General features: G+C 38.3%; 1 protein-coding gene across 3 annotated transcripts in view; it reads left to right on the top strand.

Moving 5' to 3' along the window:
• The window catches only part of LOC130142592 (uncharacterized), a 74,274-nt gene that overhangs the window by 27,661 nt on the left and 23,436 nt on the right, over positions 1-23,177 (top strand). The window contains exon 4 of one of the 3 annotated variants that reach the window (XR_008819469.1): positions 6-4,364. The exons of 1 other annotated variant lie outside the window; for it this stretch is intronic. The gene's annotated coding sequence lies outside the window, so the exon portion shown is untranslated. Of the gene's footprint in view, positions 1-5; positions 4,365-23,177 lie in introns of those variants that run through there. One more of the 3 variants, XR_008819460.1, reaches the window with a different exon arrangement.

Here is a 23,177-nt window from a genome sequence, read left to right as displayed (position 1 = left end):
CTTAGGAAGCTGGATACTCACCATGCAGATACCACGAAGATGAGAGGATCATGCATAGCCTCGAAACAACAGGTAAATACAGTCATTAAAAGCAGTCCTCGAATTTGTCCTTCAGGATTAAGTGATGGAAAGGCTCTGAACTTCAGGCTGCTGATACAGCTTGCATTAGCCAAAGGGCGCTGCTCATAGCCATTCAGTGATCTGTGAAAAATGAATCAGCCTTTCTTTGTTTCCTAGAGGACAAAAAAATACTTTATTGTACAACATAGTACTAAACGTGGGTTTATTGGCAACTTGTTGGAATGTCAAGAATTAAAGAAGCATTCTGGACTGGGTTCTAAGCTTGGTAACACCAGTGTAAATTACATTAAAGCATAACTCTGTGTGTACAACAGCTCTGAAAATCAGTGCATTTGATGGAAGCAGCTGTCATGTATATTGGTTTCTTATCATTACGGCTTTTAATCACAAAATTGCCTGGGCCACACTAGTTTGAGGAAACTTGCACTCTCTCTGTAGTTGTTATGTAGGTAAATATTGTGGTTTAAGTGCTAAAATGCACATAGTTGAAAAATAATTATCCATAGCGTTAGCCAAGAAAAACTTGGCAAGCACTCTAATGCCATAGAGCTGGAAAGTTATAAAGCACCTTTATTTTCTTAAATAAGTAGGATTAGATAAAATACGTCAGTCAAAGGCACCTTTTTCTATTAGAATTAGGTTAAACTATCTTCTGGGTTTTTTTTCTTAAAAAAAGGAAAATTTTCTCCAAATTTTGAACTGCATTCAACAATTAGTTTATATTTCTTTATTTCTTCTGTGCCTTTTCTGTCAAGGAAGCATATTTTCAGGAATAATAACTAAGACAGCACACAGAGCAAATACTACAAAATATCTAAGGGAAATTAATTCCTATGTATGCTAAATCAAAAATTGGACATGAAGTGTTATTTTTCTTAGTCCATTTAAACAGAAGCAAACACACCAGGCTTAAAGTGTGTTCAAATAAACATTTGTTATAGATATTTACAGATAGGTATATGAGATAGGCATTTGAACACACAAATATTAATATTGAATTATTGAATTTTAAAACGCAGCAGTAATTTCTTAAAATGCAAAGTGTAAATTACAGGTCTTTCACATGAACAACATTCAGTGTTCACTTTTCTGTCTTGACAGCACTGAGAGAAATGATTCAGAGGTTTACTAATGTCACATGCAAAACTTTTTATATAGACTTTTCTTTGCTGTATCTTAATGAAGTCTGCTTTTTATTGTACTGTAAGATAAATAGTGTTAATTCCTAGGCAACGTTAGCTAAAATAAATATGTTTTGTACTTTGAGGAAGAAAGGGGTTACTTTATCACTGTCAAATACAAAGTGTCCCAAGTTTGTTATCGGCACACGGTGAATGCTTGCCTTAAGATTAGCTTAATATCAGCAACCTTAGAAATGAGCAACTAAAAAACAGGCACTGATAGAAATGTGATGAAAGAGTTCCCTTTGTCAAATGCAGTTAAAGTGCACTGTGCTTAGTGCTCTGTTGCACTCTGGGGCACACAGGATTAGCCCATTTTCAGTCAATTCTATTTTAACTTGCCAGGACCCAGTGGAGGCCTGGGAATACTCAAGAGTTCTGATGACAGTCACTGGAGATCTGTTATCTTTAAATGAAGTGTTTTAGGGCCATCCCAACCTGAATTTGTGTATCCAGGTCATTTGGTTAAGCCCAGAGGAGATCCAGGTGGTGTTCTGGCAGCACAAGCCTCCTCATATTGCCTCCTTCATGTTCTCCAGCGCTGGCTCAGATAGTGCACCTGTAGGAATGAGAAGGAATTTCCCCCACCCCACTCATTTGCTTTCAGGCTTGACCTATCTTGTTCTGCTAGGATTGCCAACAAAGGTTTAGGTCATGGTAGTAGTATTTTTTATCTTTATGCAACCGAGAATAAAATTGAAACTACTAATTCATTCTTTATGCAGCCTGGAACAACTACTAAATCTTAGCATGCCTTGCCCCTTTCTAGTTCAACTCGGTGATCTAAAGCCAAACAGTTCTGTTTCTCAATACTAATTCCATCATCCCAGAAAAATTGGTTTTCTCCAGCTGTGTTACTGGGAAATGATAAAAGAACACAGCAGAAAACCAAGCAAATATGGGGCAGGGGTGGTGGCAGTGGTGATGATGTTCAAGTTAAACTGAGGCAGTACTTTGAAAGAGTTAAACCAAAACATGATGTAAGAACTTCTTCAGCCAGGTTTTCAGTTCTATCAGTTTGCTCTGGAAATTTCAGGGATTTCAGCTGGTCAGCTGCTTCAGAGGCTGAATTGATCATAGATGCATGTCTGGAGCCTGGGCTCCTTTCCTTAGTGCCTTATGCAGGCTACAGAGACATAGTCTCTCCCACCCCTGACCCTGCATCCAGATGCTGTTCACATTCCTGTTTTAATACTGATGAAACATCATCACCATGAACCTCCTTCAATAAAAGTCAAAAAAAGGGAAGAAACAAACTCTTAACAACTGTTTTCAGTTTTATGCTGAATTTAAGATAGTTCACAATGCAAAAGTTCAAAATGAAACTTCAAATTTCATTAAAATAAAACAACAACAACAACAAAAAGCCCACATCCCAAAGCAGTATTATGTGATCCTGAGTTTGATTATATAAACTAAGACAGATCAACAAAATAAGTTACCTGCAACTCACCCCTCTGACAGGGCAGAGAATCAGCTCCCATCCCTCATAATCCTGAAGAGAAGCAGAATCAGTGCAGGACAAGTTAAGGGAAAAGTCCTGCTGAGGTGCAGGCTGCTGACAGGCACCACGCTGCAGGGATGGTGCTCTTAACTTCTGGCTGCCGCCTCTCAAGAGACCATCGTGTCCCATATGGATTGACCAGGCTGAGGTTCTTCTGTCTGAGGAGCCTAAAACAAAGGCTTGACAGAGACATGCCCTTTGGGGCTCTCTTCATGACTTGGTTTCACATTCACTGGGCATCTTGACCTCCCAGGAACCTTTCTAAAATCCTAAGTATAATCAGAATCTTAATAGGTACAGATGATTTTTTAAGTAGTTAACTTCTATGAAACCCATTTGATGATGGAGAAATGTCACCTCCTCCTCCTCCTATCAGATTGCATGACCCTACACCTGCATGCGTCATCTGATGCAGTCAGGAAGAACAGGGTCATTCAGAGGGTTGCTTACCTGGGACACGGACTCCAGCTTTGAAAATAAACATCTCAGCTTTTTCTTGACATTCCATTTTGACAGTGACTTGAATGCACTTCGGCATTTGTCTAGTAAAAGAAGGTAATTGCACTGGGGTAAAATGGTCTCAGAGGGCCCTTCTGTTCCAGTTCTGGAGTTCCTGTTGGGATCGCTTGCTGTCTCTTGATCTTCTTAGTGATCTGCTATTCTGTGAAGTATTATGCAGCACAGCAGATGCAAACAATCTGCATTCATTGAAGACCTTAGTTGGAATGATATTTTCTTTTTGCATTTTCTTCTATCTATAAATCTTTCATATGGAAGCTTTAAAAAAAACCCAAGTAAAACTAATACAACATCTTAATCACCTATTTATTTTATTTCAAATTATACATCCTACTGCTACAATATGAAAGTAAGCAAACTTAAAAAAACACACCAAGCTAAGTCTATAGTTACTGTATACACTCCAAGTTTTTTTGTACTATCAAATATTGCTTAGAGACTTTGAACAAAACTCTGCCATCTGTATCTATCATGCTGTTTGTCAGAATGGAAGCCTTATCATATTACTATTTTTTTAAGGGATAGGTTGCTGGCCTATCACTCAACTCCTATCCTGAGGGCAGCTTTTTGTCTGTATTTAGCTCTTTAATCTCTCCAGCTATGTGGATTTCCAGGAATTTAAACTCTCAGGAGTCTAAAAGTCTTAATGGGTTTCAGAACTTTCCTGCCATTCCAACACATTAAGGAAGAGTCTCCAGGGAAAACACCATGTTTATGTTGCACTGTACTACCTCTTGAAGACTGCAGCACATGCCCCATACCGCCTTACTATGATTATATGGTCATGACCAGACAGTCACCTGGACTCCACTTTGTTCTTCATTTCCTCTGTTTGGAAATTCACTCCATATGAGAATGAGAGGAGAGAAAAGGTCTGAATTCACTGCGATGTCTGACTACTCCTGGGTCAGGCTAAAAAGGCAGATGTGTTATGCTCTGCATGTTTCTAGTAAGAATCTTCAGCAGCAGTACTGCAAGGAAATTACGAGTCATGGCTCCATCCTGATTTTGCTGATTTGCTCTAAAAAAAGGAAAAAGAACAAAAGAAGAACACGCATTCTTATGTAGTTGTCCATAATTGTCCAGTGACAATGTGATCTTTATTAACAACTTGCTCCCTGGTTTAACGTGTGCAATGTGATGTAGATGTGTTCACAACTTTGGTAGGTGGGTTGGCACAGGTTTTTTGGAACCTGCAGCAGTGTAACGAGGTGATATCTCCTAAGGCTTTATACTAAGGTTGGGTTTCCATATGAATTTAAAATGTATTTAAACATCTTGAATAAATTGAGAGGAGAGCAGCCTTCCTCAAGACTTTTGGCACTTCAGATGCAATCAGAAACCAAAAGTGGAACAGACTTGCTGAAATGGTTCTGAACTTCAAAAACCAGTGCAATTTGGAGGTAGTTGTAGGAATGGGGAAGGTTCAAGGGTCATAGGAAATACAGAAGCCTGCCTGCATGTGGCCATCCAGTTCAAACCTCTGTACCACCAAATCCCTTCACCACCTTGGCCAGCTTTATTAGCTTCCCTCACGCTGAACACTTAGAAGAGTTAGAGCACCAAACTTCATTCATCTTATCCTTCTTTAATGTCAACATTAGGTTTTGGTGTAAAGATGAATCAAAAGGTTTTTACTTGCCAAGAGTTGAGTCCGGAGTTCTGGATTTCTTCTGCAATGGCAGATAATTTTGCTCACACTTAAAGCATATGCTCTGCTTCATGTATTAGTTTCTTATGCAGTACAAATCCAGAGACATGCAGTTATGCCCTGGCAATAAAAACAGGGGTGCTTATCAGCCGTCACTTGATTTTAAAACAAATTAATTAGAAATTGATCTATATTTAAGTATCCTAAACTTGCAGCTGGTTCCTATTTTTCTTAATGTTGACCCCCACATAATTTTAGTGAACATTCTACCTTTTTGGAAATGCGGTTATGGATTTAAGCTTCACATCTCCAGGCCATTCCTGGATTTAAATTGAATGTGCAAGTCTATCCATATTGGACTGAATCTGATCTCATGCTGAGGCAGGTCAGAGGTAACTGTACTGAAGTCAATGAAACTGATGCTAACACCATAACGTCCCTATCAGTTGAATTTCACTTACTTCAGTAGAGTTGATTTTGATTTACACTGATTGAATGAGATCAGTTAGATGTCATGTTAAAGTCATTATTTTTCTTTTGATTTTAGTAAAAATCCCAATACAGCAATTCAAAAATAAGCTAGATTTTTCTGCTAAAAGTGCTGGTTAAGTTTCTTTAAAGTAAACACATGAAAAGTTTTGCATTGTCTTTATATAGAAATGCATGCTATTAAGTAAGAGAGAGAAGAAACGTTCTGCAGTGTTGAATCTTATTTTACAGTTCAATCATCTGGAAGATTTCCATATATCATATTTACCTTCACTTCTTATTTAATGCAATACAGATTTTTTACTTGCATAGACCTTGAAAGTGAGTAACATATGGAGAAGCCTTGTAGTTATTTTTTTTAATGAAATGGTATGCTTATGTTTTACAAAAGAATTTTAATGGGGAGAGTGCAAGACTATTAAACAAGGCAGTATTTCTTTAGGTCAACATTTTTCCATTTTCATTGCCCAGCTCAAGCTGTGAAATAGTCCCAGAAGAAGTCCCAGAACATGAAGATTTCATATATTCCATCCAAGTCAATGATTTATCAAATTCAGTAATCACAAAGAACGAACATATAGTTACAGAATCCTTGAATCCTTTAGGCTGGAAAAGACCTTTAAGGTCACCAAGTACAACTATTAACATAGGACTGACAATTCCACCACTAAACCATGTCCCTAAGTGTCACATCTACACATCTTATAAACACCTCCAGGGATGGCAATTCTGCCACCTCCCTAAGCAGCCTGTTCCAATGTTTCAACACCCCTTCAGTAACAAAATTTTTCCTAGTATCAAATCTGTAGCTTCCCTAGTGCAGCTTGAGGCTGTTTCTACTTGCCCTGTCACTTGTCACCTGGGAGAAGAGACCGACCCCCCTGCCTACACCCTCCTGTCAGGCAGCTGCAGGGAGCCACAAGGTGCCCCCGAGCCTCCTCCTCTCCAGGCTGACCCCCCCCAGTTCCCCCAGCCGCTCCCCACCAGCCTTGTGCCCCAGCCCCGGCACCAGCCCCCTGCCCGTCTCTGGACATGCTGCAGCCCCTCTGCGTCCCCCTGGCAGTGAGGGGCCCAACCTGAACACAGGAGTCGAGGGGCGGCCTCGCCAGTGCCCAGTGCAGTTGTACCTGAATACTTCATACCCAAGTTTGATTATCCTAAAATGCCCTTTTATGATCCCTGTGCTGGTGTTAAAAATGCAAGTCACTTAAATTCCACTTTGAAATGTTTCCTGATAAGTGAACTGCTATTGTTGTAACCTAGGATGGTGAATAAATGCTGGGTTTCTGAGCATAGCCTAGTACCTTTATGGTTAAAATGTGCAGTAAAACGTGTTTCTCTTGAAGAAAGGATTATTTTAGAGACTGTAGGAAGTGACAAGGCAAAGAATGAACCTCTGACCTCCCGAAAAAAAATTTGGAGACACAGTCTGTCCCCAGTTAGAACTATAAAATTCACTGGATTTTATAAATTAAGATTTAGCCTGAAGAGTTCCACGTAGTTTATGTTGAGACATCTTGAACTGATGGAGCTATTGTGGAACCACATGATTACAAATAAAAAAAATGCAAAGAATGAAATGTAGCTATGTTTGTAAAAAGGAATGCTACAAACAAATCAGCTTTATATGTCAACCATCACATTTGAATCTAGTAGAAGTAAATGCAGCTCCTATGGAAATGTCTGGATGGCATTCAATATGGTCCACATAAGATAGACTGGGCTGAAAGAAAGACAGTTTTAGTTCTCTCTTACTACTGCCCCAAGCCCCAAAGAAAGCCTGAATTTTTTTAACTTGATTTCCTGAGCTTCAATGGAAGAGATCTGGAAATATATCTGTATCCTATCAAGTTGGTTCATTATCAAGAAGCTTGACAGAATAACAATCAAATTTCTCTGTGTGTGTGTTCAGCACCCTGTCTTTTGTTCACATTTATCACTGCATCATCAAGAACTGGTCCATTAATTTGCTGCTGAATATTTAGGCAAGAAGATTGCTTTTCACAAATGAGAATATTACAGAAGACCCCTATCAGTGCCCTGTTTCTACACTGGCACATCACCTGTCTGAAAGCAAAATAAGCTGTAGTACTTAAAGGTGGGAATGACCAGTAATACAAAAAGACTGTGACCTCACCAGACTTTAGGGAATGGTACCCCCAGGTAGACCTACTGTTTATTGTTAGCTTTGCCATCCTGAACAAAGGGCAAACTAGAGAAGACAAAAACAAGCTTCAAACACACTACTATACTTCATGAAACAAAGCAAAAATACTTGAACTTCACTTACTCTTCCTTAAATAACAAAGAAAATGTTTTTGTGTTCTTGGTTAATACCAATACCAAACATCCAATGCTGAGTAATTGCTGGTTGCCAGTACTATTAGCATATGTAACTTGTGGCTCAGAGGCAAACCTTGTGGCTCCTGTCCCCTAAACCTTAGGGCTTTGCCAGATTAGACAGCTACGCTGATCAGGGAGAGGACAGCTGGAGTCTGGAAGCAACCAGTATGTCCTTAATAATATACATGCTGCACACTTTTCAAGAATCAGTAAGACTCAAGCTGATCAATACACCTAGATCTGCACTTGTTAATATGCATTGAGTGGGTTCATCATCTCAGGCTCCTCATGTACAGTAAAGTTGCATGCTGTAAATACAGCCTATGTAAAGTGCTAGTCTTTTTGCATGTTTGGGGCATGCAGGTGAAGGTATTTTTCTTCTATTTTGAGAAGGCTTCCCAAATCCTTCATTTTGAAGTTTTGTTTCAAGCAATAGTCCTCAAACTCATTGGCTTGATAGTGGTTTTACATCAAAATGTGATTTTGAGCTAAGTCAGCAAGGAAGTAACTGTAAATCAGTCCAATCTGACTGGAAACCTTTGGAAGAAAAGTTCATGACCTGAACAAACCTGGCTGCTGTTTAAAGTTTGCAACGAAGTCCAAGGTAATTTGCTACTGAATGCTTCACATGCTTCCATATCCATCTCCTTAATAACCAACTCATCGCTATTTATGGTTTGTATGGCTGTACCAGCGAGAGGGGTCACACTGAAGCACAGGCACAAACTTTAAAAATTAGGCTTTATCTAGACATTGATGTCTGTTACCTATAGCAATATCACTGTAGATTATGAGCTTTCACGTGGCACTGCCTGCCACTGTTGATATGATGTGGTCTTTACTCCCTTCCCTACAGTATGCAGACAAGCTCTAATCAGTCTGACCATTTGCTGAGTGACTTGAGAACTGCAAGAACCAGATGTTAAGTCCTAGCACTTATTTTTCCAGTAGGGTCATTTAGGTCTCTGATTTGTTTCCTTGCTAGCTCTTCTTAAGTCTTTTATCTGCCTTCTTGGCTGATTTCCATCAAAACAATAAAGCATTTATAGTTCTTAGTTTCCCCATAATAATCATCTCCAACCGCAATTCCAAAAAGTCCCCAGTGTAACGATTTGGAGGTTTTATTTTCCTTGTGAACACAGTGAATGAGGTACAGATTTTGTTATGTCAGATACAATATTCATATCTTGTTTGTAACTGCTCAAAAGAACATACTGTGAAGCTTCATTCACAGAACTGACATTTCAAATTTATCAGAACAGGACTTACACTCTCATGTTTGTACATTTACAAAAGTTATCTCTGATGGGTGGAGGAACAAGTTTGTTTTGGGTGGAGTGAATCCATCCCAGTCTCCATGGGTAGCAAAGAAAGGACACAAAAACCTGGGATAGCCTTTGCAATCGTACTGATAACAGAGAGTCACCCTGAAAACACTGGAGAAAAAAGAAATCAAACACCACACATTTTATTAGTAAGGGTTCTTATTCTTTGCTTATTTTCATTCAGCGATTAATTTTAAACAGAAAAAACTTTCAAGAAATAATTACATAAATCTTTTTAGAAGTGCAGTTTTCAAGCTCCACATATTTTGGTTTTGCATGAAAGAAAACACACAAAAAAAGAAAATGTTGCCTGATATGTCAACACTTATTTGTCAGTATCTAACAGAACTGTACGTGCACTCTCAAGGTACTGCTGCCTCCTTAGTAGGTTTGCTTGCCTTCAGATTTGCATTACAATTCTCTCTCTTTCTGCTATGAAGAAGTTACCTGGTTCTAACAATCTCTAATTCACTTTTCAACCCTTGATACTTATATGTTTTGTCCAGGCAATACTTTAAATTTTTTTTCTACCTAAGCTTGAAATTGCTGCTGTTCTATAGTTTTGAAGGTGTCTAGAATTCAAGTGCTGGTTTGGGTGGCTATTATGAAAGATTTTCTGTAAACACCTCATTTTTGATGAAACAATTCAAGTGAATCAATCACAAAACATCCCAAACATTGTGTAAAAGAAGACTAAAGATATGGTGCATTTGGCATAGCTTTCCGTACAGCAATATGATGGTACTATCTTAATGCACAAGCAGTTCCCAAAAATGTTAGTAGCATTTCCCACAAACAAGACATTAAATGGATTCAGTGGTTCAGATGCAGATACTACTCCAAAGAACCAAAATCTAAGGAACTGAATTCTACTACTTTTAGTCATGATAAGCAGGATTTCTTCTCCACGTTATTTGAGGGCTTAGCTACCACTTCACTTGAGTAAACATGGCAAAATCTGCATTTAAAGCAGCACCACACTGGTAGCGACATGCAATATTATATTCTCTAAAGGACATTTTCAGACGGCAAGGATGCATCTCATCCATGAATAACATAAGCTAATCCCTTTTGCTGGCATGGATTCAAGTGCATTATGGTTTTTCAGGACTTATTAGAGGTTGTTATTTTTCCACGTTTGTGACTATTGTAAATCTGCTGTTAGAGCAGTATTACTGGTACAGCTGATTAATGTCCTTGAAGAGATTGTCCTTTCTCTAGGGAGGAAAAGATCAGAAGAATTTGAAGGGGAGAAATAAAATAACAGTGATGAAAGCTTTGGGTAATGAGTGCAAAACTCAGAATTATAATTTCAGTTGCCTTATTCTGAAATATATCACAATAATTAATCAACAAATTATGAAACAGCATCTTTTCATGCAAGGAGGTGCTGTGAAAACAAACTCAAGAAAGACTCTGTTTCTTGTTGTACAGTTCTGGTCATGTCCTGATACAGGTCTAGTATTTAAGACAATTCCCAAGCTACTATTTGTCTCATTCTTAAGGGCCAACAGTGACTGTTGAAGGGGATCTCTAATGCCATCAGCCAACTAAGGAGCCATTCAAACCTCAGTCTGAATTTTCCTCAGCAGATTGTTCTGCTTTGTTTTGTTTGGGCAGGATGGCTTCCAGGGAATCGGTTCCTTAAGTTTCTGGCAATTTTCATCCCTTTGTTTCCCTCTGTTTATTCCGTCTGGATAAAAAATGAGTTGCTATGTTCAAAACATTTGGGTTTAGATATCTGTTGTTCTAGGATCCAACCATTTCAGATGTCAGCTGGATCATACGTATAAACCTTACGTGACTTTTCTTTGTGTGTAGATCCCAAGTCTTTCTTCTTTTAGTGATGCCAGCAGCTTTCTATCCTTACTACCACAACTGAAAGAAAGTGGCTTTACCTGCATCCTTTTCTGACATGCAAGTGTTAAGGCAGCTGCACAAGCCTCTGTGCTGCTGCGTGATATTGCAGAGGCTGTGTTGGCGGGCCAAGGTAAGGAGGCAGTGCTCCCCTAATGCCTATCCTTTTCAAATATGCTGTGCCTTGCCCTTATCAGGATAGGTCTTCGAAAGGAAGATTACAAACATTTGTTTTCACCAGTGAGTAGAGGTACCTCTTTGCCATTTGTCCATTCTGGACATCAGACAGAAAATGCAGACAGACCCTTTTTTGCTATGGGTTAACCATAGGCAGCTGTAGGTGACAGCATGTAACCTAAGGCTCTTTTCAGTCTGGTGCCTCTTCTGGACCCAGTTTAAATCATCATCTTGTGTAATACAGAAAATGCCTAGCTCAGGCTTCTGGACTTTTTAGGAGTAGGCATGTGTGTCCCTACTGGGTCTAGGCTTAAGGCCTTCAGCCATCAAGTTTCCTCAGGGTTTGGAGAAAGTCCTCTAGCAGAGGTACAGTCTGTACTGGCAGGTTTCTGCCATGGCAGCTTTACTGAGCCTGGGAAACAGTGCTGGAAGCTGGTAGAGCTTGCTTGTATGGCTCTAGCTGCAGCTCTGCTTGAGGCTCTGCTGGCATATTTTTCTGTCCACAGCTGATGAGGCATTCAAAACTCATACTGAGGCATTCAAACCTCAGTTTTAATTTTCCCCAGTAGATTTTTTTACTCTGCAGCCAGCTCAAAATGCCAGCAAAACTTTGAAGTTTAGACCATACCTTAACTTTACTATAGGTTCTTTGATAGCAGAAATATGATATAGTCTAAAAAAATCTTCCTTTTGTTTATTCAGTCACCAAGGTCAAATCCACTGCAAATTGTACTCTAGCTGAACAAACCATCAGGGAACTTACTTTTGATTTTGTTACAAATCATCTGAGAAGCCTTGAAGACTAAACAGCTTTCCACAGTTAGATAAATGTGCTTCTAGTAGCTAATAGTAAAATACTATGGAAAATTTATTAATATACTGTATAACTTGATGCTGATGGATACACCATGTACTTACTTTTGGTTACCAAAATTTCCTGTTTAGTAACTAAATAATTTGACTACAGTGTTAAGGCAAATCCCAGTCCATACAAAGTCGTGACCTCAAGGGCAAAAGGTCTTGACTTCTCTGAGAATAAGAACAGTCTCTTATTTCAATACAGTTTCAGAAAAAGGTATTGTAAATGATTAGTTAAAAGTAATCTTTTTTAAGTAAAGTGGTATTATACAGTGTCAGCAAATATATTTATCTTAATATTACTTCTGCTGGTCCACCTTATTTTTAACTAGAATCTTATTTTGTGTATTTGTAAAAATTGGCAAAAAGAAGCTATGATTGAAGTTGCCTAGTTTGGCCTTAGTAACAAGGCGAGTGGTATTTAATAAATTCTGCAGAGCAAGAAAGAGCCAGAGAGGTTATGCAGTATGACTTTTATTTTGGAGTACCAGGTCCTGGTATAGTTCTGAAAATTATGATAAGTACTTCTTTCTTTGTTTTTAATTGGTTGATTAATCTTTTCTACCCTTTGCTGCCTCTTAGCGATCATGTTGGTATGCATGAGCAGGCCTATGACTGTTACATTTTCATGACTACCTGATGCTTCTTTTGGTCAGTATGACTTCCTAGAGGAAAGGGAAAAGGTTTGCTATCTCTGTTAATCCTACATCCCACAAAAAAGTCTTCAATAAGGATCTACCAACTTGAATATGGTAGATATGCATGACTGATATGGAAAGACCAAGGCAGATTTATTTTTTTAGTATATAAATGGCCTGATTGCATTTTGATTTATAGTCATCTTTCTTCAGAGCTGTTTCTGACTGTTCCCTGAGCTGGTTTATACACAACCGTCTGCTGGTCCTCTCCTGAAGTGGCCTATGTGTAAATGCCAATTGTCAGCCAGTGTAAAAGTTCCACTTTAAATTACACAAACTACCAGTTGTCTTAGAGGTTTTGTTCTGCTGCATGTATGCTAACATATACATATACATGCTTTATTCTACTCACTGTTTTCAATGACATTGCATGAAGAGGGACAGATTCTGCATAACAAATGTGGACAGACCAGTATTCTGTAGCCGAGTTCAAGTGCTGAGTGTGACTTCAAAGAATCGTGGTCAAATTCAGTTCTGGAGTTCATCAGAAATTTCAAATGCTTTTCCAAGGTACCAGAAAGAAAAAAAAAAATCCTTCAAGTCTGTAAAACAACCACAAATCTTGTAGGAAAGATTTTTTTAATGGTAAGATATTCAATAATTCAATCCTAGACTGTTACATTTTTGCATACAAAGAACAGCCTTATGTCTTCAATTGACATAATCTTGATTTTAGTTTAAAACAAAATAAGCAACAAAGTTTCCATGAAGGACCACAACATCTATATCTTCTTTGTCTTTAGTGAACTATGTAAGAAGGTGAGTGCCTTTATAGGCAAAACAATAAAAACATCCCAAAAGCTTAAATACTAGATTTGACTTCTCAACTTAAGTGGGGAGAGATTTCAGGTTACAGCTATCGACCTTCCTGAAATGATTCATTCTACTTCACTTGAAATCTATACTGTAAATCATGAAATTAAAACAGGAAACAAATCAGTTTTCTGAAAGTTGTGACATGTATTCCTTGTTTTCTGATGGTAAAGGAGTCATATTAAATATGAAAATAGTGATATTTGTATCTTTTCTGGAATGCTAGAAAGAATTTATATCCTCTTTTCTGCCTAAACGGGAATGATTACAACCGGAATGTTTCCACCTTGTGCCTTTTCCAGGGCTGGATGTCATGAAAAAAATTACATGAAACAAGTGTTATTTTATTCCCTTTAGCATACCATTTTATATGGCAGCTTTTAGGATTCTGTTTACAGAAAGCTAAAAATCTTGTTTGAGAGAGAAAAAAGCTACAGGAGCCATTTAAAGGATCAAACTGTTTTCTTAAAACGTACCAGAAACCTAACAAAGTCCACTAAGATATGACTTCAGGGCTACAAAGATGACCAGGGGACTGGAGCATCTGCCTTGTGAGGAAAGGCTGAAGGAGCTGGGCCTCTTTAGGCTGGAGAAGTCTGAGAGAAGATCTTATCAATGTCTACAAACATCTGAAGTATGAATGTCCAGAGGATGGGGCCAGGCTCTTCTCAGTGGTGCCCAGCGACAGGACAAGGGGCATTGGGCACAAACTGCAGCACAGGAAGCTCCATCTGAATCTGGGGAAGAACTTCTTCACCTTGAGGGTGACAGAGCCCTGGAACAGGCTGCCCAGAGAGGTTGTGGCATCTCCTGCTCTGAGACATTCAAAACCCGCCTGGACATGACTCTGCAATCTGCTGTAGGTGAACCTGCTTTAGCAGGGGGTTGGAATAGATGATCTCCAAAGGTCCCTTCCAACCCTGATCATTCTGTGATTCTATGATTCTCTGACTTTCAGAAGTACATGAGCAATTGTTATTTAAAATGCCAACTAAACCACCAAAACTTTCAAGTCCTATTATGACATTCTTCCTCGTTAAAGTTTATGATCCATTGGGCTATACTCTTCGTTATTTATGAATGGCAAGATGTGATTGATACCCACACTGGTAACCATTTAGGCAGAAAAGTCTCTTGTTTGGAATAATAGGAATGAGAAAAAAATGTGCAAGTTCTCTTTAAGGGATTGAAGGACTGTGCATCTATTGCAGATCTATAGCTCTGTTATCCTAAGCTTTGTTTTATAAAGAATTACAGCACTCTGACTTATAGAACAAAATAGCGGCTCTGCATTGTAACAGTGGGTTTTGACAATGAAAAAAAATTATAACTTTTACCGATCAGAAAATCTGACAATATCCTAGAATGATGGACAGGATTGGAAAGAACATTTGCTCATTTTTCTTTATCCACTACACTGCATTTGTAGGAAGACAGTATCTTTTTTAAGAGCAACTTCTATGGGTAGAAGAAGCAGTGAAGGCTTTGGGTATGCAAATTGTTAAACAGAAACAACAATTTCTAAGCAACAGTAGGTGATGACAACAGTTGTTCTGAATTTAACTTTTGTTAAGCAGACAATTTGAAAGAAACAGTGGTTGGTGGCATTGGAGCAGTAGCAGATGTTGGTGTGAAGAGGGGTGATCGTATGGTTATCTCCCACAAAACTAAAAAGGCATCCATGTAATTACTTCCCACTGAACATCAAGAGGATGATTGGAAGTGTTGGAGTATATCCTGTGTCATAAAACCAATGTCTGCAATCAGTATGTGCTTTATAGCACTAATAGAACTTCATTCTGAAGACTGATTGTCCTCTTGAAGTGGGTGTCCAATGAGGAAAAAAGTGAGTGGGAAGTCAGAGTTGTAATAGTTGTTTTGTGAAAAGTATTATTTCATCAGTAACTGGATGTTTCAGTATAAAATCAAAAGATACTGGATTTACAGCATCAATGTTAGCTTCCTTGCTAGCACCTTCCCTATGCAACAGACACTGACATTTTCTCCCAAATCTTTTGAATTACATTATCAAGCAGCTACTTTGCTGGTTTTGTTGCAGACCTGAAGAAGGTCTTATGCACCTGGAAGATAAACTGTTTTTTCTCCAAATTATAATTTAGTTTGATTGTAAAAAAAAACCCCACTATTAAACCCCCCACTGCTTCTTTCTATAAGTTTTGCCTTATTAAAAGAGTTGTTATGTCCACAGAGGATTTGGTCCAAAGCCCAGAGAAGTTAAAGGATATTGTTTTAAATCAAAGTAATGATTGGGATCTGGATCAAGCTTGAAGCAAACTAAATTAAATCCAGTATTTTTGCAAAAAATATTGTACTTGCTTGCTAAATTCCTATCATGAGACCAATCTGAATTTGCCTTTGTAATCCATTTTACCATCTTAGATACTTCCATTTATCACTGTGTATTTAAAATTCCTGCAATCATACTAATTTTAGCCAAAACCAGTGTAAGTTATTTGCTTTCTTTTGGTTTTTTTGGTTTTTTTTTTCATATGGCTCTTGTGACTCTAAGATCTTTCATAGTTTAAAATTCATAGCTAAAGTTACAAAGCTTCTTTTACCCACTTATTCAATTATCCTGATATTGGAGTGCCTATTAAAAGCAATAAAACTACTAATGCAGACCTGGAGACTCCATCTTGACTACCCTCGTATCTACATTTTCAATAGCTCACAGCCCATGCTTCTCCCAATTACACTTTAAAAATTATAGCTTATTGTATTCAGTTGCATGCACTGAACTTGATAGAACTGAATTCTTACTAAAGTAACAGGAGTTTGCTCTATAACTTCTTATGCACTTAAAAAACTCCAAAAATTCCTCAAACCTAATGACTAATCCATGTTCTTAAGAGTAACTGTTGTTTTAAGATAAGAAAATTACATAAATGGAAGAGCCAAAATATACTTTTTTTATGTTTGTTGTAAAGCTCTTCTTTTCAGCATATGATTCTGCATAATGCAGTGTGAAGCTACTTTATTCTTCTGTTGCTGTGAAAAAAGGCATCAATTGAGATACATTTCTACCTGTATAAAAAAAGGAGATTGTGCAATTTAAGTCACTAGACAACACAATTTAGAGGTGTGGGTTTATTTCTTCTTTCTTTCTTCTGTGGACTACTTTGTGAGTTTGAGAAAGCTATCATATCACTCTAGTTCAACTCTCCTTCCAGAAAACTGAAATAGCAATATAATTCACAGTATGGCAGGAAGGCTAGTATAAGTGTGGCAGTGGTACCATACAAACATTTGAACATATAAAAATATGAAGCACAGGAGATTTTTTTTGTGTCATATCAATATCCACAAGAAAAGTACTGTGTATAGTCAAAGTCTCGTCCGGTTTTTGCCAAAGGGATTGATGTTACTTTCAGCAGCAGCTGGATAAGAATGTTGATGAAAGTCCATCTGGCTCTTTCAACAGAATCCCTTTGGTAGACATGGTTAAAAATAAGTTTACTACCATGCCCACATTCAAACTAGTTTGGTATGCTTGCATGACATTGACACAATCACAATAGCATGGGATTTCTCACAGCTGCAAACCCATCCAGGAAACAGGGTCTTTTTCAGGTAGTAAAGTGATGGCACTTTCTCTTCTGTGGTTACATTTCTACCTGGATGGAACTCAAAGTCAAACACTAGATATTTAGATTTAGGTGTCTAACCATGAACTTGGTATGAAGGCTCCTAGTATAGACAGAGGGGGTGAATGGTTAAATACACCTAGCCACAAATTGCTGTCAAATGCTATTCATGATGCCCTTAGGTTTTCCATGAGACAGACAGATGTCAATCCAGAACGGCAGAGAATTCCTATGGGTCTTGTGTTACACCTGCCCAGTCCTGCATAGTTGTTTAAGATATGCCTGGATACTTCAGTTGGCACTTGATGCTTATGTGGAGGACACTGAATCAAGCCCCTGGTCAAGACAGTCTACAGCATTTTAAGACATACTCAGCTCTGCCCGAAGCAAACTTTTACATCTGGACAAATGAAACTCTTTCTAGACTTACTGACAGTAATGCGAGCTTAGAGACCTATCTTGCATGTAGATGCCTGTGTTTAGACATCTAAATACAGGTAGCTAGCCGCAACTGGCATCTGAATCACTCTTTTCTCCACACTAGTCTGGATTATAATATGGACATGACCTAAAAGGATAAACTGCTGAAGTACAGAGGGTGAAAAACTACATCCTGACAGGAATTTTTGGCATGGTCTTTCTCAAAACCTCGCAGAAGCTGGGGCAGCAAATCGTAAGATGCTACCTACTGCAGTCTAAACTCTGGCCAGTAAGAAACAACTGAAATATTAAGATCAGGAGCCTGAGTGATAGAACAGGTGAAGCTGCTTGTACAGGTGGTTGTAAAGAATTATTTCCATATTCAAATCCAATCCTACATAAGAAAAGCAATTTCTCAAGTTGTATTATAAGCAGAACTAGTAGTGGGATTGCTGTTATGGAAGATGCAGGCAGTCTGTGAGTGATCATAAGTGAATGAGCTACCAGAAGTTCGTTAAATGGTTTAAGACAGTATGGGTGAGGTAGGTAGGAATGCAGAAGATAGTTGGAATTATTATAAAGGTAGCATTGGAACATGATTTAAAAAATGTTTCTACTGAGAACTAAGTGCTACTTCAGTCTTCAACCTTCCCAGAAAAATAAATCAAGACTAAAAGAAAATGCATTTTCTTGCATGGTAAATAAAAACTACAGTAGTGTCAGTCATGCTACATTGTTTATTCTCCTGTGACAATGGCACACTTGACACACCCTCTGTTCTTTGTCTGCTGCTTAACATACTTCAAACTTGCAAATTTAAATCCTACTGACACACTTAGAAGATCAAATGAAACCACTCACAAGTTTTGAAACAATTCTGCCATCATATTTCACACCAAATGTATCTAGAGTTAAAAAGAAAACATTTCTAAGATACTGTTAGAAAATGTGTATCAAAGACATAAGGAATTTTGAAAACTATGGCGAAAACTGACTTGGATGGGATATATTTTCGCAGGAAGATCTCTGGATTTATGTTTTATACCTTTAAGATGCTCAATCATATTGAACAAAGGTGTGCTTAATACAGAGTGACTCTTTTTCATTTCATTAAAACATGAATTAATTTCTGAGATTCCTTTGTTCGAAATAGATGTGACACTCTACATAGTTCTATGGTTTTTGATCTTGATGTGAAAGTGCCAAGACAATGATTCTTTGAAAGTTTGGAAAAGAATGAAAAAAGCAAATAATTGTAATTTCATCTAATAACTATTGTTTCTGAATTAAATGTTCTCTTTTATATCATAAACCCCCCTTATTAAATTGCAGTAAATAAAGAGAAGGAAGAATATTTTGCCAAGGAAAGATTAAAATTTTCTATTTTGAAAACAGATTACTGCAAACTGTGTATTTCTTCCTATTATAGAATTTTTCTTAAGTTCCTATTATACAATTTTTATTTCTTCTTCTCCCCTGCTGTCCCCCCCTAGAAAGAAAGACTTAAACTTTTAGTTTGTATCCTGGGCCTTTCTATAAACATCTTTCTATAAACAGAAGGATAGAGCTGATATACCTATTTATTAGAGTAAGTGTGCTGAGCTACTGAGCAAACAATTATTACCAATACAAGGGGCAATCTTCTGGTTTAGACCAATCTAATTTCACAGAATTCTGCTGAACTCCTGTTAGGACAGTTACGTGCTCGTTAGCAGGTTATAGTCCTCACATAAGAGAGACTTACTGCTTTGGACTGTTGAAAATGCCATCATCTAAGAATAGTTCAAAGAAGCTTGGCAGAGTCTAATGGGATCCATGAGAATTCAGAACAATTTTAAAACGTGAGAGATACAGGGTTTGATTTTGATCAGACCTTATCAATTGAAAACACATATCCTAAGGGATTATTATGTGTAAACAGCATATTCTGCTTTTTTAGTTTTTGCTCAGGATTGCTGTGGATTTCAAGGAGTGACAAGATGGAGAATTTCACCTTTGGAAACTGACGCACTTTCGGAGTTGTGTAGTTAGAACTGGAGTCGAGGCTGTTCAGCTCAAGCATTTAAAAACACCCCATTTGATGGTGGGTGGTGGAGAAGATTATGAGAGCTGCAGAAAGGCAGAGGCAGACTTAACAAAAGCATTATTTATGCAGAACATTCGGCAATGAGTCCACACCCAGAGTCAGGCACTGGTGATGCTCCGGTGGGGAAGGTTACATGGAGGAGCTGAGAAACCATCCAGTGGAAACTGTAACAGGCGTATCCATGAAAATGACTGGACCATCAGTTTCTGATATCTGGGATACAATACGTGTCTGAACATAGTCTCCTACTGTGCAGCAAAGTACACCTAGGCCAGTTGTCCAGGTTTCCTTTACAGATGATGGAGATAAAAGGGTAGTTCTACTGCAGAAGCCACATGCAGGAGGATATCCGTGTCAGTTAGACAGCCTGCTCTCCAAAGTGCCTTTTTCTCTGCATTGGATAAAAAGGGAACCTGGACAGCCTCTCAGACTACAGAGCTTTCACCGAAGACTCCTGAAGTTAGGTGTGGTGAATTTTTACGTAACATCTACTGAAACTGGGTTGGTATTTCAAAGGGACTTCAAATGATATTCAGACTATGTTCTAGTCATAGCAAGGGAAGCAGTGGAATTGCTAAATATCTGTCTCTGTATGACAGGCAATAAATGCAGAACAGTCCAGATTTTGTGGAAAATAGTGAAATTAAACAGCTTTTCTGAAAGAATAACCACATTTCATTTTTCTGAAATGCCTACAAAGAGAAGATAAAAGGCAGTGTCACTGTACAGTTGGCAAACACTGTGTTTCTGTAGTGCTCTCCCCGTCTCGTCTGGTATGCTGAGCAGTCTATGATCTGGCACAGGGTAATGCAACCTTCTTGAGTTTAAGCAGCTGCACACTTCTACACCTGATCTGAATTTGAGCCTCCGTTCCATACTCTTCTCTTTTAGCTACTGCAGGTTGAGAGGGATGAACAACTATGTGCAGCCACTGTTCTCAACTGTCTCCTCAACACTCATGTGCATAGCACATTTTCTTCTCATTTAGCTTTCTCATTCAGAAAAAAATACTTGTTGTTACTGATGTGATGATATACAAATGCAACATAAATGTCCTGTAAAATTCTTTAACATTCAATACAACAGCCTTGTGCTCTGCTTCATAGCATAACTTTTTTCTGAAACTGCTGCCTGGGTTTTTTGGTCTACGGCTACATTGCACCTAAGGAGTGTGCATCTCTCCCCCTGGCTATTTGTGCTCTATCTAGCTATACAGTGACCCCACTACAGCCTTTACTTTTATCTGTGCTCTCTCCCACATAAGAAACTTTCACATTTCTTTAAAAGGTCAAACTCAGACCACTAATCATTCCATAAAGTGCTCATTGCCCTTCCAGTGGGAAAATCTGTCACCTCTGTACTCTGCAGTTACTGGTAACAGTTCTTGTCAGGTTGAATTAGAAAAACTAGTAAATTTTATACTTTTTTGCTTTGGCCATGCCACTGCTGCAACATCTCTCTAATCTGCATGCAGAGTTTCCTCGACTGCAGAAACTCATCGCTTCAGATCCTCTGAACAACTTATATTAACTCCCATAGCTCAGTGTAGAATTATTCAGGAACTATTACTGTTTCAACAATTTCTTTCCCTGTCAGGCATAGGTACACTAGAAGCCATATAAAGTGTTGATAAATAGTCTGGGAAGTTGCTTAGAAACTTACTTATTCTATACATTCAGAAGGTGTTTGGGTTATCATTTCTCTTTCTTTGCATTGTAAGTCAAACCTGAATAAATCAAAATCTCTACGAATGTATTAGATAGTCACAAGAGTGTTCACAAAAGTGAGGATGAACACTTTATCTGTTCTTTATAGCACAGTATTGCTTGGTCTTTGTAATTCCCAAATTAATGATAAAATAGAGATAACAAATAGCAAAAAAGCAGGTTCAATATTATAGTGTGTAATGTAGAAAGGCCTATAATATCAGAATTGCTTTCCTGAAAAAGCCTGAGAAAAAATGTGCAGTATTTAAATATAGAAAAGAATTACCACTTCTTTCACTGACATCTGTGATAGTGCAGCTACACTTCTACAGACTACAGAGATTATTCCCAAGTTACATTAAAATTAAGCAAACCAGTCTGAGCACTCTAGATTGCACAATGTAAAATTTCATGGACTTTTCTCATTAGAGCTGACAGTTCATATTAGACATTTAAAAGCATCCTCACAAGTAACAGTTTTTCCCAACACTGCCAAATTGCAGGTACTGTGATCTCACTGAACACATATTGACTGCAGGACAAAGGTTTTAGGAACCTTAATCCTGCCTCCTGGGCTGCCAAGGCAGTGTTGATAGTTTATAGGTCTCCAGCTCCATGTGATGCCATGACATCCCATTAGCTCCCCCAGAGCAGCAGAGCTGTGCTTCAGTGGGGAATGGCTGTGACATTCTTCTTTCTCCAGCGCAGTGCAAGACTGGCCAAGACCCATGAGTTGATCCAGCATGAGGGGTTCTTGTGCACTTACCAATACTTCTGATTATCAAAATACATTCCTGTCAGTTTTTCCAAGTCTTTGTACATCTCTGCTACTGTTTAATGCTTAATTTGACCATAAACTCTGCAACACATGGACTTCCAGTGAGATGAAAAACAGGCTCATATGTGGGATTAGATGTAACTGGTTTCATGGCCCACATGTTCTCCATTCATATTGCTGCTATTAGCACAGGGGCTGCATATACTCAGAGCAAGCATGCTGTCCTTAAAAAGAAATGAGTGCCAGATATCTCCTGGTGGACTGTGTGAAGTGCTTGGTCATTTCCAGAACTAATCCTTTCAAATCACAGTTGAACAGCCATCATTCAGATTTTTACCCTTAGAGCATTATGGACCCTAAACCTCTACATGCATGTAGACAGCTAGTAGATAACCTGAATGTAACTGCCTGTGCAGGCATGCTTGGGGTCCTGATTACATGGTGAGATATCTCTCATACCAGAGAGAACTCAACATATTGTGAGTTGTTGCCTTCCAAAATGAAAAATTACATAGTCTATTAAACCAAATTCTCATAACGATCATCCCATAGTTATCACCTACCCTTAGCAGCCACGTAATAAGAGCAGGACAAGGCAGGGACTCATGTGTGGGATACCAAATATGATCTTCAATTTTATTTTCTTCATTAAAAAAATAATAATAACGGGGTGTGTGTTTGTGTCTATGTGTGCCCTTTAATATATGGGCAAAAAGCTATTCACAAGTCCTTAATGAGTATTTATGCAATACTGTATTTGTACCTGTCTATGAAGAAAATGCCTGCCTTGGACAAAAAGGAGGCAATTTGTAACATAAAGTAATACCTCTCATTAGACAGCCTAGGGTAGCTGGGAAAAAATTGCCAAGCTTTTGACCACAGAAGTCATTCCTCAGGCTTTTGGGAGAAATATAAATGCCCATATTTGTATTTATTTTAACTCTCATTTCTGTGACGCATGATTTCACCTTCCATTTGCTTTATATCTAGTCAGTAAATCTTGTGTTTATGGAGACATAAGCACTGTGAAACACTTTGACACTCTCCGTTTCCTTCAACCAAAACGGTGGCATTATCTAAAATAAA

The sequence above is a fragment of the Falco biarmicus genome, chromosome Z, assembly GCF_023638135.1.
Source record: "Falco biarmicus isolate bFalBia1 chromosome Z, bFalBia1.pri, whole genome shotgun sequence".
Classification (NCBI taxonomy): Eukaryota; Metazoa; Chordata; class Aves; order Falconiformes; family Falconidae; genus Falco; species Falco biarmicus.
The sequence above is the reverse complement of the archived record's forward strand: the minus strand, read 5'-3'. Positions and strand labels throughout refer to the sequence as shown.